Raw genomic sequence first — 16921 nt, 5'->3', positions numbered from 1 at the left:
TGAACTCTGTCTATAGAACACTGTTTTTTATTATGATAATTTTTATGTGGATGTAAAAATGGCAGTCATATATCAGGAAGAAGCCTTTTTTTTTTTTTGCCACAAGTTCTTGGGTATGAGATAGGGTTTTCCTCAATAGTTCAAATTTTCTTTTACATTTCCTAAATTAATATAAGGCAAAACAATTTGAAATTCAAGATTAGAAAAGTAAATATTTTTGACTTTAATATAATCCATCCATATAAGAAGTGAGTGGAGAAGATAAATTTGCACTTTGATCTGACTTTATAAATTTCTGTAATACAGATTACTAACTGTGACATTTGCCCAGTGTAAACTTAAAATCTAGCAACATAAGCTTCTTCAGTGATGAGGTAACACTGTACAGTGCTATAAGAAGGGTGCGAAGTTTCAACAATTTTTCTGAAGGATTAAAAAATTATTGCACTGGTAATCTCTGCCATTAAATCATTCATCAGAATATCACTAAATAATCCACATTTTTGTTTATTTCTCTGAACAAGCTCATTCACCCAACAGGGATCTTATGAAGGGTGAATGTATAACTCCATGTAATGTAACATCATGTAAAATTGAAGCCAAGTGATCAGAACAGAACCCCGGATGGACAAGAAATTGCTCTCTCTACAAAATAAAAATAAATAGGTGAGAAGCACTTGCACTTGAACTGTAGAATCATCTGGAGTCATATTTGCATACATGTTTCTCTGGGATGTTACATTGACCACTGGTCGTATTCTCCAGGAATTCTCAGGTGCTTTGGCCAACAAGTAGCTCCAGAACTATCGTAAAACAATGCACCAAGAAAGAATGTATTTAGACCCCAAAACTATGATCACAGGCCCAAATTCAAACAGTTTATTATACCAGAGTGACTAACAAATACAATGTAAGTTGAGTTTTATAAGGTGACATAAAAGATTGGTACGTAAAAGGCAAACCAGACAAAAGGCTTTATGATCCCATAATTTATTACAGAATCAACCCTTGAGTGTTTACACTGGGTCAGTCGTGAAGGGAACCTGCAACTCATTGAAATCACACGGAGAAATGCAGATCAAGGATCCCTGTTGGAATATTAAGCAGACTGCAAAAAGGCAAGCAGATGGACTGTGTTATAATTTTGGAATGGTTTCACTTGAGTCATAAAATTACCCCCCACACACACACAGTGACTCCTAAACAACCAGCTGTCTCTTCCCTCTGAGTACTTGAGGCATTTTTGTTGTTAAAGAAGCAAGTTCTTTTGTTTCAGTGTAAAGAACACCTCAAGATGAGTTCTTGCTTTTCACTCTCTAGATTTTTCTTAAAATTATGAAACGTATCTGGACATTTCATCACAAAAAAAAATGGGAAATCCATATGTTAATTACCTTAATTAGCTATGCCACAATCTATAAATATTTCAAAATGTTATATTGTACATGACAAATATATATAACTGTTAAATGTACATATGTATATGTAGATGCATTTGCGGAAAATGCTACAGAAAAGGCATTGATTTTTATAATGGAAAATTAGATTGGAAAATAAAAATTAAGTCAATGTATTTTTATCAATCAAGGTTTATTGACTGCAAAACTATATGCAAAAGCTCCTTTGGGGCATTATAAATGTGAAAAAGATCAGATTATATAGTTAGAAAAACTGAATTTTGATTTTCACTCTACCACTTACTAATCACCTGAAAAACTACGAAATTCATTATTTTCAACTCTTAATTAAACATGAACACCATTAGCCTTCTGATAGCCAAATGTTGAAAGGCTCAAATTAGGGTTTTGTGAAAAAATTTCAATCTGTACATTTTATTGAGATATAAAATAGAACCTCTTAACAATAGATCTACTCTATCCCTCATGTTAAAGTTGAATGCCATTTTTAATGTTCCAGAGAATCTTTAGTTAATGAGGGTACATTTCAGTAATGATTGAAGTATGCCACTGTATCAACTCCGCATCACCTCATTCCGAATCTTCTGAACAAATTGTACATAATGCCAACTTACAAATTTTTTTTTCTTTTTAAAATAGCTCTGCCAAAAATGTTTATTTGGCATTAAGGAGGAGGTCACAATTCTGCACTAAATTCTGCACTCTGACCTGTCTGTCGAAAGCCTGCACCAGAGTGGGCACCAACCTATCTTGAGAACTTGATCTTCTACTACCTTGTCTGATGCATTCCAAGCTCTTGAACCAATGGCTTCTCCAAATGCACTCTGTGCTTTTGTTTATCGATCTCGAGTTGAGCATTGCTCTTCTGATGTCCCTTCCTCTTCAAGGCTCAAGTCTCCACTTGGGTCTAATCTTCCTGGCTCATCAGCGTCAGAAATTATCTCACTTTCTTCTGCAATGCTAAGATAATCTTTTAAAAATATCCCCCAGGTTAGCAAATGCTTGCTCAGGAAATTTGTGTATAATCAGCTTCCTGATAAGACTGCAAACTTCTTGAGGCCATTTTTAACTGTTTCATTCTGTGTATCATTGAGTACTTAGTGTGACACTGTGCAAGAATATAAAATGACACATACATGAGAACGTAAGTAACAAAAGAGAGCAGAAACTGTCCTCTTACTTTAATTATAATAATATTGTAGGCTAAAATGGGCAGTCCTTTAACATCATGGTCTGATTACAATTGCTTATGGAGTCTTAAATTATCCAATACGACTGTTTCTAAGTTACCCTGCGAAGATGTTATGTTACAGCAAGAAAGAGCCGTCTTAAAAGAGTCTACTTTGTGAAACCTTGACAACCCTGAAGGATGAGTCGTTACCCTTTAACCCCCCTTTTGCAGACTTATCCCAAGGCAGTAATAACGTTGTATTATTTATGTAGAGATTTATATTTTCGAAGCACTTTAGAGCCATTAATTTGTTAAGCCAAGCAGCACACAGTAGAGCAAGGTGAGTGTGATTGAATGCATCTGACAGGTAAGAAAACAGCGGGAGAGTCACGTCCCCTCACAGCCCACGAGGAGGTGGAAGCCGCTTACCAGGGCTGTGACAGTGCTTTGCCTGCTGTACAAAGAACAAGCAATGGGCGCGTGTTCATTTTTCCATGTTGGACTCTTCTCTGTCCTTACAGTCAAGCAGATTTAGATCAAATCTCGGATTCCGATGTCCATTTCAAATACAAGACTAGTTATAGAGTGAAATGTTAAATTTTTGCTGTTTTAATTATTGAGAAAAGTTACTATCTTCTTTTAGTTTAAGTGTGTGGGAATTCTAATCAGTGATCAAGCCATGTGATTCTCTTAATACCACCGGCTAAGCAACAGTGTGTGGACTGACCAAGCAGGATCTACAGCTCAGTATCATGGGGTTTGGGCTGGGGATTTAGCTCAGTGTTTCCACCACCTGCCTCTCAAGCACAAGGTCCCAAGTTTGTATCCCAGGACAAAAAAAAAAAAAAAAAAAAAAAGAGAGAGAGAGAGAGAGAGAGAGAAAAGTATCACAGGGTTTGTCATTTGTCCCGGGTTGATAAACAGTCTTTCCCAAAGTCACCCCATTTCTTTTTTTTAATCTAAAATTACCAAAAAACACATATGTATATGATAAAAATATCACATATAAGATATACATTTATCTTTTAACATAAATCTTTGCCAAAGATAACTTTTCTTATCAAAGTTCTAGTTCCCCAACTTGTCAATGCAAAAATTGATTTGAAAGTAGATTTTCTTCTTTTATGTTTGAGGTTGTGATTTTGGGCACTGTGATAATAAATTATTTAAAGTTATTTTGTCTCTACTCTTGGACCAGACAAAGCTTCAGAGGAATCATCCATCCCTTGCCACTGCCTCAGGAATGTGGTATTATTTTATCCTAATGGGGATGAGGATTTTTGCTTTTATTTATGGCTGGCGTTTTTATGTTCTGGACCCACACAACTGTTCTCACTACAAAACCACTCTTATTTCCTGGGGGAGGTTAAGATAATTTACTGTTGCTGGACAAAATTTTCTCCCAGACTGATGCAGAGGGTTAGACACATGACTCCTATTAGTGTCCGTCCTGGGGATCCACACCGTAAAAACCAGGGCTTTGTTCAGTGCGCTCAAGACCTGACCAGGGCCCACACAGAGCCACCTGGGCAAGCATTCTGAGATGGGGCAGGGAGAAAGCCAGTCCACCATGGTCCCCAGATGGTACCTGGAAGGGCATCTGGGTTAGCTGCTGATCCACTCCTTTTAGACGCTGCACTCCTGTGCTCTGCCATGTTTTCTCATAGAGCTGACACACACTGGAGGCTTCTAGGAAACCCTCCAGAGAATATCTACACTTGACCTGAATCTCTCGATTCATTCCAGCCAGTTGCTTCTTCCTTGAAATCCCTGTATGATTTTCTTTCTGTTAGTATTGCCATAGTGATCACGGTGTACACACAAAACAAGTCAACATGGAGACTGTTGTCCTGACCGGGAGTGCTGAAGAAACCACAGCTTCATCCACCCAGGCAACCGAACAGGCTAAACTTCTAATGTCTTCCATGCGTTCTCCTTTTAAGCACCCTGAGGGAAGCCGAGTGTAAGGTCAAGCCTGCATCTGAGTTTAATTACAGGACACTGCTCTGGGGTACCTCTGAGGCCCCTTTCCTTCAAGGTACAGCACATGTTATGCTTAAGGGTGAAAGGCTATTTCTCCCTCACATCCCTGGAAATCCAGGACCCGCCACATTTGGGTACTTTGATGTTTTCCTTGGGGTCAGCCCTACTGGAAGAACTGATTTAAGAGGGACTTCTGTTTTACCGTGCCGATTCCTTAAAGTGGTAAAATAATTGGCAAATGGCTACCTCAAAGTCTTCAAAGAGAGCACAAGGGTATGACAATTTCTCCATTCTTTAAGACGATGGTACAATCTTCCATAAAACTGTCTCCAAATAGTAAAGAAACTAAGGTTCAACCCGGGGCACAGTTGAAACCGCGCTGGTCCTGTAGGGTCCCTGCATGTATGCCAGTGTATGTTTACCGTACAAATATCGAATGCAGGAGCTATGCGGGTTTCTTCTTGAAGTTGATTTCAACTTTTAGTAGCTTTAGTGTTTGTTTACCAGCAAGGATAACTTAGTAAAACACACGAGACACTAATCACGTAAGATTACCTCCAGGTAAGGTCATAATAAGGTTCTCTAGTTGCTTTTACCATACGGTGATGTTCGTAACGTAACCCAAGGTGGCTGAGACTGGGCATCTGGCAGCATTCCTGCCCCTTCCACCTCCACACCCGAGGCACACTGAGCAGGGCGGAAACGTGACCGCTCCCCTCTCTCCCCGGAGTGTCTGGCATGGATTCCCTTTTGAGTGAATTCCGAGGGATGGGATGGACTCTAAGCACAGAAAGTTATTCGCAGGGTTCCTCCTTGCCGTGCCCTGCAGAGCCACTCAAGAGGGTTAGAAGCCTCTGCTCCATCCGGGAGGTGCCCTCCGCCCTGAGCATTGCCTCCTGGAGCTGGGTCAGGTCCCCTCACTCCCTCCACCATGGGGAAGGCACCCAGTGCAGCCCAGGCTTTAGGAGCAGACAGACTCCACTCCTCCACGGCAGAATGTCTCCACGAGTTCCTTGGAATCCTTCTGTATGGAGCTTTTTTTTTTTTCCGTTGCATCGGTTGACTGACCAAATCATAAATTTATAGCAGCATGGTTGCATTGATGTTAATTTTACACCTTAGATTCCTAGCAGTGCTACTCCTTTTCACTTTGTTGCTAAAGTCATTCCGGTGTGGTCACTGGTGCTTCTTCCCCCAGCTCCGCTCTCCATTTCCTGCCCCTTTCCTATGCTTTGCCATTCGTTTCTTTCCTTTTTGGCTACACAATGTCAAGACTGCTCACCTTCCCGGCACCTTTCGCAGAAGTCATGGATTCAACTGGAATGTGGTAGCAGAATCAAAGATCAGGCTTGTTTGGGGTCACATATATAGGAAAAGCTTGTGCAAATCACATTCTACATGCTTTGCTGTTACTTTATGGAAAGAAGCTCTTCCAGTTCACCTCTAGATTAACAGTTATCTGATCATTTTCAAATATCACGAGGCAGAAACGAAATTTCCTGTGGCCTTAAACGTATTTGATATTCAAAGGGTAAAGTCAGAGAGCACTTTCTGAAATCTCATCTATGCAAATCAACATGGTCTCGTGGCCATTTTAATCTTCGACTCTGACTTTTTTACTTTCTTCTCTGCCCAGAAATGAAACTTCTTGAAGAAACTTTCTGATTTGTGTGAGGAAAAGCGAAAATTAATTTGAGGGATGTTGCCTCAGTGAAGATTATCAATTGGAAATACTTTGAAATTTGAATAAGCAGGCAATCATCCAGGAGCTACAAATCATTTCAGGGTGTGTTACATGTATTTTGTTATTTAAAGTTACCATTTCCAGGTTGCATTTTTTCAAAGAAATAAATCACCACCCCTATTGCCATCACTTTCACCTCTACAGAGAAATTGAACCACTTTGAAAAATTCCCCTCCGCCATGCAGCACAGTGGGAAGATGAGAGAAGAGCTATCTCACCTCATCTGTTCCAGGCTGAGTGTTTGTTTGCCCCTAAACTCACTCCTGTGCTGAAACTGACTCCCAGCATGCTGATGGCTGGGCCACTGGAAGTACATTGGATCAATAGGGACAAAACCGATGGTTAGTTTGAGTGCCCTTAGTGGGGAGACCCAGAGCACGTCAGCCCTCCCTCCCTGGTGGGGGTGCACAGAAGTGCTGGTACCCCAGCCCCAGCCTCCCAGACCTGTGAACAACTTCCCCTGCTTATGAACAGCCGATTTTAGGGCACTCTGTTATCTTCACCGGCCGAACTGACCAATGCAGAAGGACCAATGTCCTTCTCAAGGAAGCCTCCTCCATTTGCATCCTGTTTGCCTACATATTCCAATTTATCTTGATTAATTTTAAACATTTATAATTGTTAAATTCCCCTTTCTCATAAAACTGAAGGTGATATGCTGACTATTCTTCTCAAGCCCTAAGTAGAGTATGGGTTACAATGCATTTCAAAGTCTTCTTAGAAACTCAATCTATATTGTTCTTTCTAATCCTATTTTTGTTATTATGGAGTGGGGCAACGTTTTTACAAAGCTCAAGCCATCTGTAGTCTTACTTAGACTGTTTCTACTTTTTAATCTTTAATAGTAATACCCATTGGGTCATTTAACACTTTTATCAAGACCTTGGTCCATCTGGATGTTCAGTTACTGAGTGATTTCCTTCAACTTTAAGTGGCATGAGTGACTGCACTGGTCAGCTGTCCCGTCCCTGGACATCAAATCTGGCACCCACAAATTAAGTGAAGAGAGGTTTATTTTGGCTCATGCTTTAAGGGGATTCAGTCCATGGACGGCAGACTCCAAGGCAGAGACAATGTCAGCGAAAGAACGGAGAATGAAGCAAGGATGCTTGGTTCATGGTGGCCAGGAGCGGAGTGGGGGAACAGTGCCAGAGAGGAAGGGCTGGGTGATGTGTGGAACCCCAAATCATGCCTCCCTGACCCCTGCACCCCCAGAAGTATGCTCTGCCAATACCCCAGGCAGGTCCCAAAGCCAGTGGAGCTGACTCTTCACCCCAGCTGCCCCCTGATCATTTCCATCATGGGCTTTCCAGGAGAGGGAACAGCCATAAGTAGCATAGGAAACAGTGATATGGGTGTGTCCGGCTCAGGAAATGCAGCAATGTTCTCATACGAGAAAAATAAAAGCTTTCCTCTACTCTCCGAACGAAGACATGGCTAATTCCAAGTTAGTGTGAGTCTGAGAAGGGAAATCACTGAAAGTTTGCCTAGGCCATCAGAGCGGGGCCGTGAAGCAGCCCTGGGGCAGACAAGGAGAACACGTTGGAGAAATCACCCCTCGGGTATGTAACTTGGGAAGTGTTGCCCAAATGGCAGAGCTTGCGAAGTGGAATGCTAGGACATTCCCTGTTCTGTGTGAGATTCAGTGACTGCACCAGTACACAGACCGTCAAACTAACTGTTTTCACAAACAGAGGCACCCAAGACCCAGGTTCCCAGCCAGCTGTGAGGAGGCTGGGTCTCCCCAGAGAAACGACAGGAGCTGTCTCGCCCGTGTCTCCCCTGTGCTCTATCCAATAATATACATTTGTGCAGGCTTGATGAGCCCCTGTGAAGTTGATTTAAGATGTGAGTCTGTATCTCAACAGCATAGTGAAGTCTCCTGCTTAGGAATCTATTTTAAAGTAAAACATTACCTTTCAGTAAAATACTATTTAACAGGGAATAAAGCAGAAATTGCAGCGTGAAAACTTCACTTAGACAAAATAGGCTACAGTTCTTGTGGTCAGATGAAAATGCACAGATTTGGTGATGAAGTCTGAAGTTGAGTCTTTGTGACTGAAATACGATTCTTCAATACATCACTGAAGGGTGTAGATTCCCAGGTAAGGGTTCCAGTGTCCCCATTACCACTATCACTATGGTTTCTTTCAAAAAGTAATTACTAATATGTATTCAGGTCCAGGGAAAATGATTCGAATGATTTTAACACCAAATCTGTGCCTTACATTGGCAAATTCATATAGGGATTTATTTATTTGTTTGTTTGTTTGTTTGTTTATTTATTTTGGTACCAGGGATCAAACTCCGGTCCTTGTGCTTGCGAGGCAGGAGGCAGAACCACTGAGCTAATTCCCCTGCATGGGATTTCTTAAAATATTTGAATTTTACAATATCTTTCACATTCTCTGGCATTGTCTCTTTCACATTCTTCTGGCAAAAAAAGTACATGTTCTGAACTTCACAGCGAGTGAGGCCAAGTGCATGGAAGTAAAGAGGCAGCACAGACGCTCCCGAAGAAATGATCGGCTACTAGGAGGAGGTAGATCCAAGAGCTCAAATCACAAGTATAAGGACAAAGGGATGGAAGAAAGCCAGGATACTGTGAAATTCAAGCCCCATCAAACTATATCTCATGATTAAGAGATGTATCACCCAGAGCCTTTGGATGTTAGTTTACTCATCTGTAAAATGGGACTTTCTTTAAACAGGGTATCCAGGCAATATTTTCATGCAGCCCAATATAAAATGGAGAATCCTGTAAAATGCAGCCTGATGGTGATCCACGGGATGGATAGGGTGACCCTAACCATGCTTACGGTAAGGAATGATCCAGTGTCTATGAGCCGGTGTGCCTCAGCTCGCTAAGAAAGTGCTGCTCAAGCTGCAGGAACCACACCTGCAGGAAATCAGAGAAGCATTTCCTGGGAAGAAAGCAGCACAGAGAGGGGAGTGGACATCGCCTGTGCTGGTTATACCGAGAACGCGGCCAACAGCGCAGGCTTGGTGGGGAGTCCAGTGAGAGTGTAGCCTCCAGTCATGGTGCGAGGACCTCAAACACAGAACACCGTGATGCCAGGAGTCTGCCCACGGCGGCCACAAGAGGGGTTGTGCAGTAGTGGCACCATCTGTTCTGAACTCAAGGGAGACCCAGTGGATACTGCTGAGGGAAAGCAGCTGGGACCAGCAGGCCGGGCGAGTGGATGCTTGTCATCTAAGAGAGTCTGGACTGGACAGGGGCAGCCCGGGCTGACCACTGAATTCCAAGCCATCAGCCAAGCTTCACGCCGACCTCTTGACTCCTGTGCTTGGCCACCAAGTAAAATTTCCCAAATTTGGATCTTAAAGACACCCAACATTTAACAAATCAAGCTCTTTTATTAAGATTTTGTCTAAATTTGCTCCTGCTCCTTATAAGCAGAAGCCCCCCACCCCCATTTATCCACTACCTTCGTCCTGCAAATGCGAAGGCTGCTACTGCTTCGTGTCTTTACTCAGAGATACTGAATGCCCGCTTCTGATTTCTTACGTGCAGTAATTCATTAAGTTTGGTAATTCTGCCTCCTGGTATCTTCACCATCTGAAAACAGGCAAAGGCTCCCTTTTAAAAGGCTTACAGTGCAACTACACTTGTCAAATGGATAAAGTCACACTGGCTTCTGACGGTGGAGTGCCGAATACTGGCATTACTCTCCAGCTTCGCATTTAATGTTCTCCTCTCCCTGACAAAATGTGCAAAAGCATTATTTCTATCTCATGCTTCTTGTTCCTTGAATTAATAGTCAGATAATTTGTTCAGAAATGCATGATAAAGCTCATAAGGAAGTATTGTTTTGAGTACTGAAATATGTTTTAAAGATAATGCATTCAAGTATCATTTAAACATAATTTCAGATGAGAAAATGACTTTATCACCATTTACATGATTTCCAGCCAGGGCTCTTTACCCCTCTGAGTGGATGTAGGGTTCGGGGGATGCTCCAGAGCAGTTCCTGAACTCTGGGTGCCACTTTTGTTCTCTAGACATGAGTATTTTCTGATCAGATGCAGTTCCCTGAGGATTCTTCTTGCATTTCTTGCAATGAAGACTAGCAGAAGGCAATTTCTTTCATTTTTTTTCTGTATTACAATGATTATTTTAAATTGAATTTTTAAAAGATTTTCCTCTAGATATAAAATGTTAGGATTTTTTTCTCTTTAAACATCTCCTTCCCTTCCTCCTCCTCCTCCTCCTCCTCTTCTTCCTCCTGCTCCTCTACCCCTCCTTCATCTTTTTCTATTCTTTATGTATATAATGTTCTTTTCCTGTGACTGCCTTTCAGATTTCCACCTAATGGACATTTTTCAGCAATGTGAGTATAATGTGCATTGGTTAAGTTTTCTCTGTTTATTCTGCTTTTGTCTGGCTGAGCTCTTGATGTGTACTTTTATATTTTTTCATCCAATTTAGAGAACTTTCAGATACTATTTTTTTCAATATTATTTTTGCCCTCAAATCTTGTATTTCTGGACTCCAATTATGTTCACATCAGACAACTTACTATTATTCTATTTTAATAGATTTTTTAATCTCTCTATTATTTCCTATTGTTTATTTTATTTCCTTTCTGCACTTCATTTTGTATAATTCCTACTTCCCTTCCATAAATTTTGTAGATATTTTGTTGTATTGCATAATCTGTTTCATTACATAATGTATTGTAAGCTTTATCTAATATTTCTTTTTATTTTTTACTTGTCTGCATTTAAAATAATATATTTATGTTCTGCCAGTTTCATTTGACTTTTATAGCCTTCTCTTTTCATTAAAAGTGTAAACATTTACAAATGGTTTTGTGCAATGCCTTTAATTAATCATCCTTCTCATTTCTTAGCGTTTTTGTAGTCACTGTTTTTCCTCTCGGTGATAAAGCCAAGTTTTTATTTCATTGCGTGTGCAGTATTTTTTGACACAGGATGTGTATTATAAAGGTTCTGTTGTTGAGAATATGCATGTTGCCGTTTCCCTTAATAAGCATTCATTTTCTTCCAGTAGTCAATAAAATTACTTGACGGACAGATTATCTGTTGCTTTTGTTCAAGTCAGAAAATGTTCAGCAGAGCCAGAGATGGAGACACTGCCCCTGAGGAGGGAGAGGCAGAGCCTGAAGTGCAGGAGTCTTGGCTCGATGTGAATCACAGCTCTTCATCTTAGACACATCCAGTGTTTGTTCAGATGGGGAGTCTGGGAGTCCTCATTTAGCCTTTCCTCACAGAGGTTCACCTTACAGATTCATCCCTGAGATGGAGTCAAGAATTCAAGGGGGCCATCGGAAAAACTCTCCAAGTCTGTCTCTAGAACACCTCCCTCTTTCCAGTGCTTAGATTGTAACTCCAACCATTTTAGCTTTGCCAAACATTTGTTTCTTTCTCCTCAGCTCAGCAACTTAGCTGTTTTCTGCTCAATTCTTATACCTTGTTTCTGGACTCTCTCCTCCCAGAAACCCAGTGCAGTTTTAGAGTTTGTATCTTTTATTATTTCCCTGTGGATCAGAGTCTTGCAGTACCTCTTGACCAACATCACAAAACCACTTATATTGATGTCTTGAAAAACAGTAATTTTAATTTTCATATACAGCTGAGTTAATCAATTTTTCTCCTATCATTTTTTCCTCAAAATAGTAGCTTTGTCTCTAAAAGCTTTATTGTGTTATCTTTTACAATTATATTTGTAATTCATCTAGAATTGCTTGGTGGATTAATGTGAAGTAGAGTTCACTTTTACATTTAGTGATCAAAATGATTAAACATCACTCATGGGAGAAAGAATCATTTTCCACAATGAACTACAGTTGCTCCTTTATCCTATCTGGTGAGTGATCTGTGCCTCTTTATTGACTATATTATTTTTCATTCATCAATGTTTATCCTTTCTGCCAAACTACATTGTTTTAAATAATATTACTTCTCAGTATGTAGTAATATTGACAACATAAGTCTACTGTATTTATTTTTCTTAAGAATTCCTTTATAATTGAATGGTTTTAAAATCTCTGCATTAATTTTAGAATTGACATGTTACTTATGCAATGTCCTGCTTGGCCCTCTATATCAGTAGTAGATTTAGGAGGAGATTGGCATATATACAACATTGAATCCCCAAGTCTATAAACATAAACACGTACCCTTTTATTTAAACTTCTTAAAAATGCTCTCAGAAATACTTGTCATTCTTAATATAGACATTTTCACATATTCTGTTAGCTTTCCATTGTTTATGAATTATGCTCACTTTCTATTTTCGGTGCTGATACAGAATATAGAAGCTAATGCTACACAGCGATAGGGATGAACGATCTGAGTTAATGCAGCAATGTGCACCAATCTCAAAGCGTGCTATTGCATAAAAGGAGAGACACAAAGCCTAAGGCGTCGGTTGATTCCTATGAAGTATTTCAAAGATGAAAAATGGTGTCAGATGTCAAGCCCACAATCACCTTGGGGGTGTAGTCACTGACACGGGACATGGGAGCTTGTGGAGCTGCCAGTGTCCTGTGCCTTGACAGGGACCCTAGCCAGCTACATGTACAGCTTTGGTAACTGAAAACTTGGAAAGCTGCACACTTACATGAACTTTTCTGTGTATTACATCTTTATGAAAACTTAAGTAAGAAGAACAGAAAGCACCTGATTTCAGCTTATTTGTAGTACTTCCCAAACCTCACGCCTTAGATCTGATGAGCCTGCTTGAAAGTAAACAGGGAATGAATCCTGTGCTAGAGACCTGGAGAGGTGCAAGTCTTGGGGTGGATTTTGCCTGATTTATACATCTTATACTCCCCCGAAATGCCAAGCCTGACCTTTCTATGTTTCACTTGCGGAATGGCAGGCTGTAGTTCTTTCTAAATTCCAAATGTTTTCTGACTAGGGACACTCAGGGCAGAAGCTACAAGGGAAGCTGCCCGGGACACTTACCTGCTTGAACTGTGACAGTCACAAGAGGGTGGAGGAGGAGGTGGACTCTGCGTGTTGGTGGCAACAGCGGCTAAGCAAAGGTGGCAGCCTGAGGAAACACAGGTCAGACTCTACAAGGAATCATTTGCACGTTCATCTCCGGCTTCGCTGGGGCACTGGGATGCCTTTGGCCCCCCAAACGCTGGCGTTTCCTTCCTAGTAGCTGCCCTCCCAGGCACGCTCCTTGGCCTTGTGATATGCGTTAGAGAATTTTATCTTTCAGAACCATAGTGTCTTATAAAGGGCAGTATAAGAATCTGTAACTGTGCTTTTGTTCTCCATATTTATTTTGGGCCTGCTTTTAGTAAATGTATCAAATGTATTGCCTCATGACAAGCTCACATTTTAATAATGAAAAAGCCCCAGGCCATCTCTGGCACATTTCAGCCTGAGTCTTCTGAGAACATTTCAACATCATTAGGTTTCGTCCGTGTGTGTACAGGGACACCACGGAGTTCACCCCATAGCACACAGCTCACAGCAACTGCACTTTTGTTTCTGACAGGTTTCCAGACCTGCTCACAGATCTCAGAGAAACTGTGCCCAGACAAAACAAATACACTTTACACCTCCAACGGTAAGCTTAAGAGCTTTCGTTAATTCTGAGTAAAAATTTACTGATGTCAAACTGGTGATGTTCCAAATTAAATAGAAGTCCTTAAGGAATAAAATGTCCTGAACAACCTGACTTTATTCAACTCCACTCATTAAGAGTGATGCATATCTGGGACACATGCTTTCTTAGTGTGTGAATTTGGGAATTTTAAGTAAATTGATGAGAAAAAATGCAACCAAGTCTGAAAGCTGTGCTTGAGCTGAGCAAAGTCATTTCATACGTTGGCTAAGGCTTGGTGTTTGGGTGGACCTCTAGCCAGAGCTCTACATTTGGTTGATTTCTTTCCAATGCCATATTAAGGCTCCATTACAATTTTTATATGCATTCCTATAAAACTATGCCTGAGTAAATTGTTCTGTTGATTTAACAATGTAATGGCTGGGCAGGGTTTGCAACCCTATTCTTTAATATTGAAGAACCAAAACACTGTTTCTGATTTAATGTTATGCCACTACCATCTTATTAAGTCAGAATTTTTAAGTCAGAGAGGAATAGCTATTAAATGTATAGTTTTCTCCCACAACCGAGTGGGTATCAGCAAGAAGCACACTGGGACTTTCCACCCACGCCCTTCCATGGCACATGCACAGATCCATCCACACGACTTGCACAGAAATACTTTCAGGAAGCATTTCTAAGGAACCTGAAGAAGCGATTATAGTGCCTGGGCTATCACAGAAATATAAACTAGGCACAGAGGATGGCAGGAAATGCAGTTTCACATTACCCATGTCACCTACCTCCCCATCCACATAAGCAGCAGAGCAGAGAGGACCCCAACATGGGGCCTACGCCTCTGAAGCCCACCACTAGGCAGGGCTCCCTGGCCCCAGACCTGGCCTGACATCCAGGGACTGAGCCGCCCATTGGGCCTTAGGACTGGGTACCCTAGCCTCATGGACTTTTCTCAGTGCTGGACTGGCTCTGTAGACAGGGGTCCAAGCCAGCATCAGACACAGGCTCTTCATCACACCCCAGGACCAGCATCTGGGCACCTTAGGGTTCAAACCAGCCAGCTCAGAGCCTGTGAGCCCTCATCTTTGGCCTCAAGAGGCTAAGACTGAGGGACACTAAGTTTAGCTCTCCAGGGCCAAATCCTTATTGTCCTACCCTTGTGATCAGCACCGGTGGCTCCAAACCACAACAGACCCAGAGTCCAGACATGACCCAGCAGGTTCAGTGAGCAAGCCCAGCCAGAGTTCCAGGAAGGCCCAGCAGACTGAGATTCCAGGACCCACCACTATGCCCAGGACCAGGCCCATACTGTGGCTCAGATGCTGAGACTGCCCAATAGCATGCCAGCACCTGGGGACTCAGGAGCCTGCCCTGTCCCACGGCCTGATCAATGCCTGGGGACTCCAGCTCAGTGTTCAAGGTCATCGTGGACAAGGGCAGACTATGTGTGCCTAGGCTTCAAATGACCTGAACAAATATGAACGGTAGCTCTGCCCTCATGGCTCACATTAGCCCACCAAATAATCCAACCTGGCAGATCCAAGTACCAGGCCCAAACCTGTAAATCCTGGCTGAGCCCTGAACACCTACTGACACAAGCAACCAGAGAGTCTGTGAGAGCAAGCTCTCCCATGGAGCAGGGAGATGACCAGTTCAGAGTCCTTCACCAGCTCAGTACTGAAATATAATCATAAACAAAGCCTGTTTACAAATACTGGTTCTCGTGTCTACTTGTAACACATAGACATTAGCATAACGGAGCATAAGAAACAGGAAAAACTAAGCAGACCAAAGACCATCAAAATCCATTCAATGGATGACAAAACTGACATCAAAGAAATGAAGATAAGCAAAATTCTTTGCAAATAATCTTTATAAAAAAAAGATTTAATGAAACTTGAGGAACCTCAAGAAAATACACAGAGTAATGTAATGAAATCAGGAAAACAAAATATGATAAAAAATAAGACCAGAAAAGACATTAAAAATCTCATTTAAGCATTAAACAGAAGTTCTGGAATTGACAGATATAATGAATGAAATAGCAGATACAAGATACAACATCGGCAGGAGAACTAACAAGCAGGAAAAGTCTGTGAACTTCGAAATAGGTTATGTGAAGATATATAATCAAAGGGAAAAGAATGAAAGGAATAAAAAAACTCATAAGTTTACGCACCCAAAGAGTAAAAATTTAAGTTGTAGGAGTTCCAGAAGGAAAGGAAAATTTCAAAACAATAAAAAAGTCAAAAGAATAATATAAAAAATCTGAAAGTTGGAAAAGATATAAATATCAAAGAAAATAAACTGAAATGTTTCAACTTCAACTCAAATAAGACTACCCCCCAATGTATTATATTTAAACTTCCAAAAATCAAAAACAAAGAGCAGATTTTAAAACCAGCAAGAGATATGTGTAATGATGTAGACCTTTCACGGCACACCCAGAGAGGCTGTGGCAGGAGGACCACAGCCTGAGCCCAGCCTGGACAAACTGGTGACTTACCAAGGCCCTGTTTCATAATTAAAATAACAAAAACAACAAAAAGTCTAGAGTTTTAGCTCAATTTGAAGGCCCGATTTCGTCCACAGTATATATACACACTTATGTACACAAACACACCAACACCAACACACACAGAAGGAAAAGAAGTAGCAAACCATAGAAATGGATGTTCCAAAATGATAGTAAGAGTTTCTTGGCAGAACTCTTACAAGCCCGGCAAGAACCAGATGATAAATTCAAAGCGATGAAGGTAGGAAAACTTGCCAATCAAGAATCCTGTGTTCATACTCCTAAGTGAAATAAATAAGTCACACATGTGTAAATACCAAATAGTTTCCCTGGTGTGAATATTCTGCAACAATGCATAAGATTCTAATAAGATTACTGACATTTAGAAATTTGAAGAAAGGAGCTAAAGGTGTAGGGAAGGTGTGATACGTAGGGGAAGAACAAAAAGGGAAAAGAAAAAAATGTGAGAGAATGAAAAGATGAAAATAAAGTGTTTGTAGATGGGGAGGGGAGGAGGGGGTGAAGG

The sequence above is a fragment of the Fukomys damarensis genome, unplaced genomic scaffold (genome assembly GCF_012274545.1).
Source record: "Fukomys damarensis isolate Sample0158 unplaced genomic scaffold, DMR_v1.0_HiC HiC_scaffold_4, whole genome shotgun sequence".
NCBI lineage: Eukaryota > Metazoa > Chordata > Mammalia > Rodentia > Bathyergidae > Fukomys > Fukomys damarensis.
The sequence above is the reverse complement of the archived record's forward strand: the minus strand, read 5'-3'. Positions refer to the sequence as shown.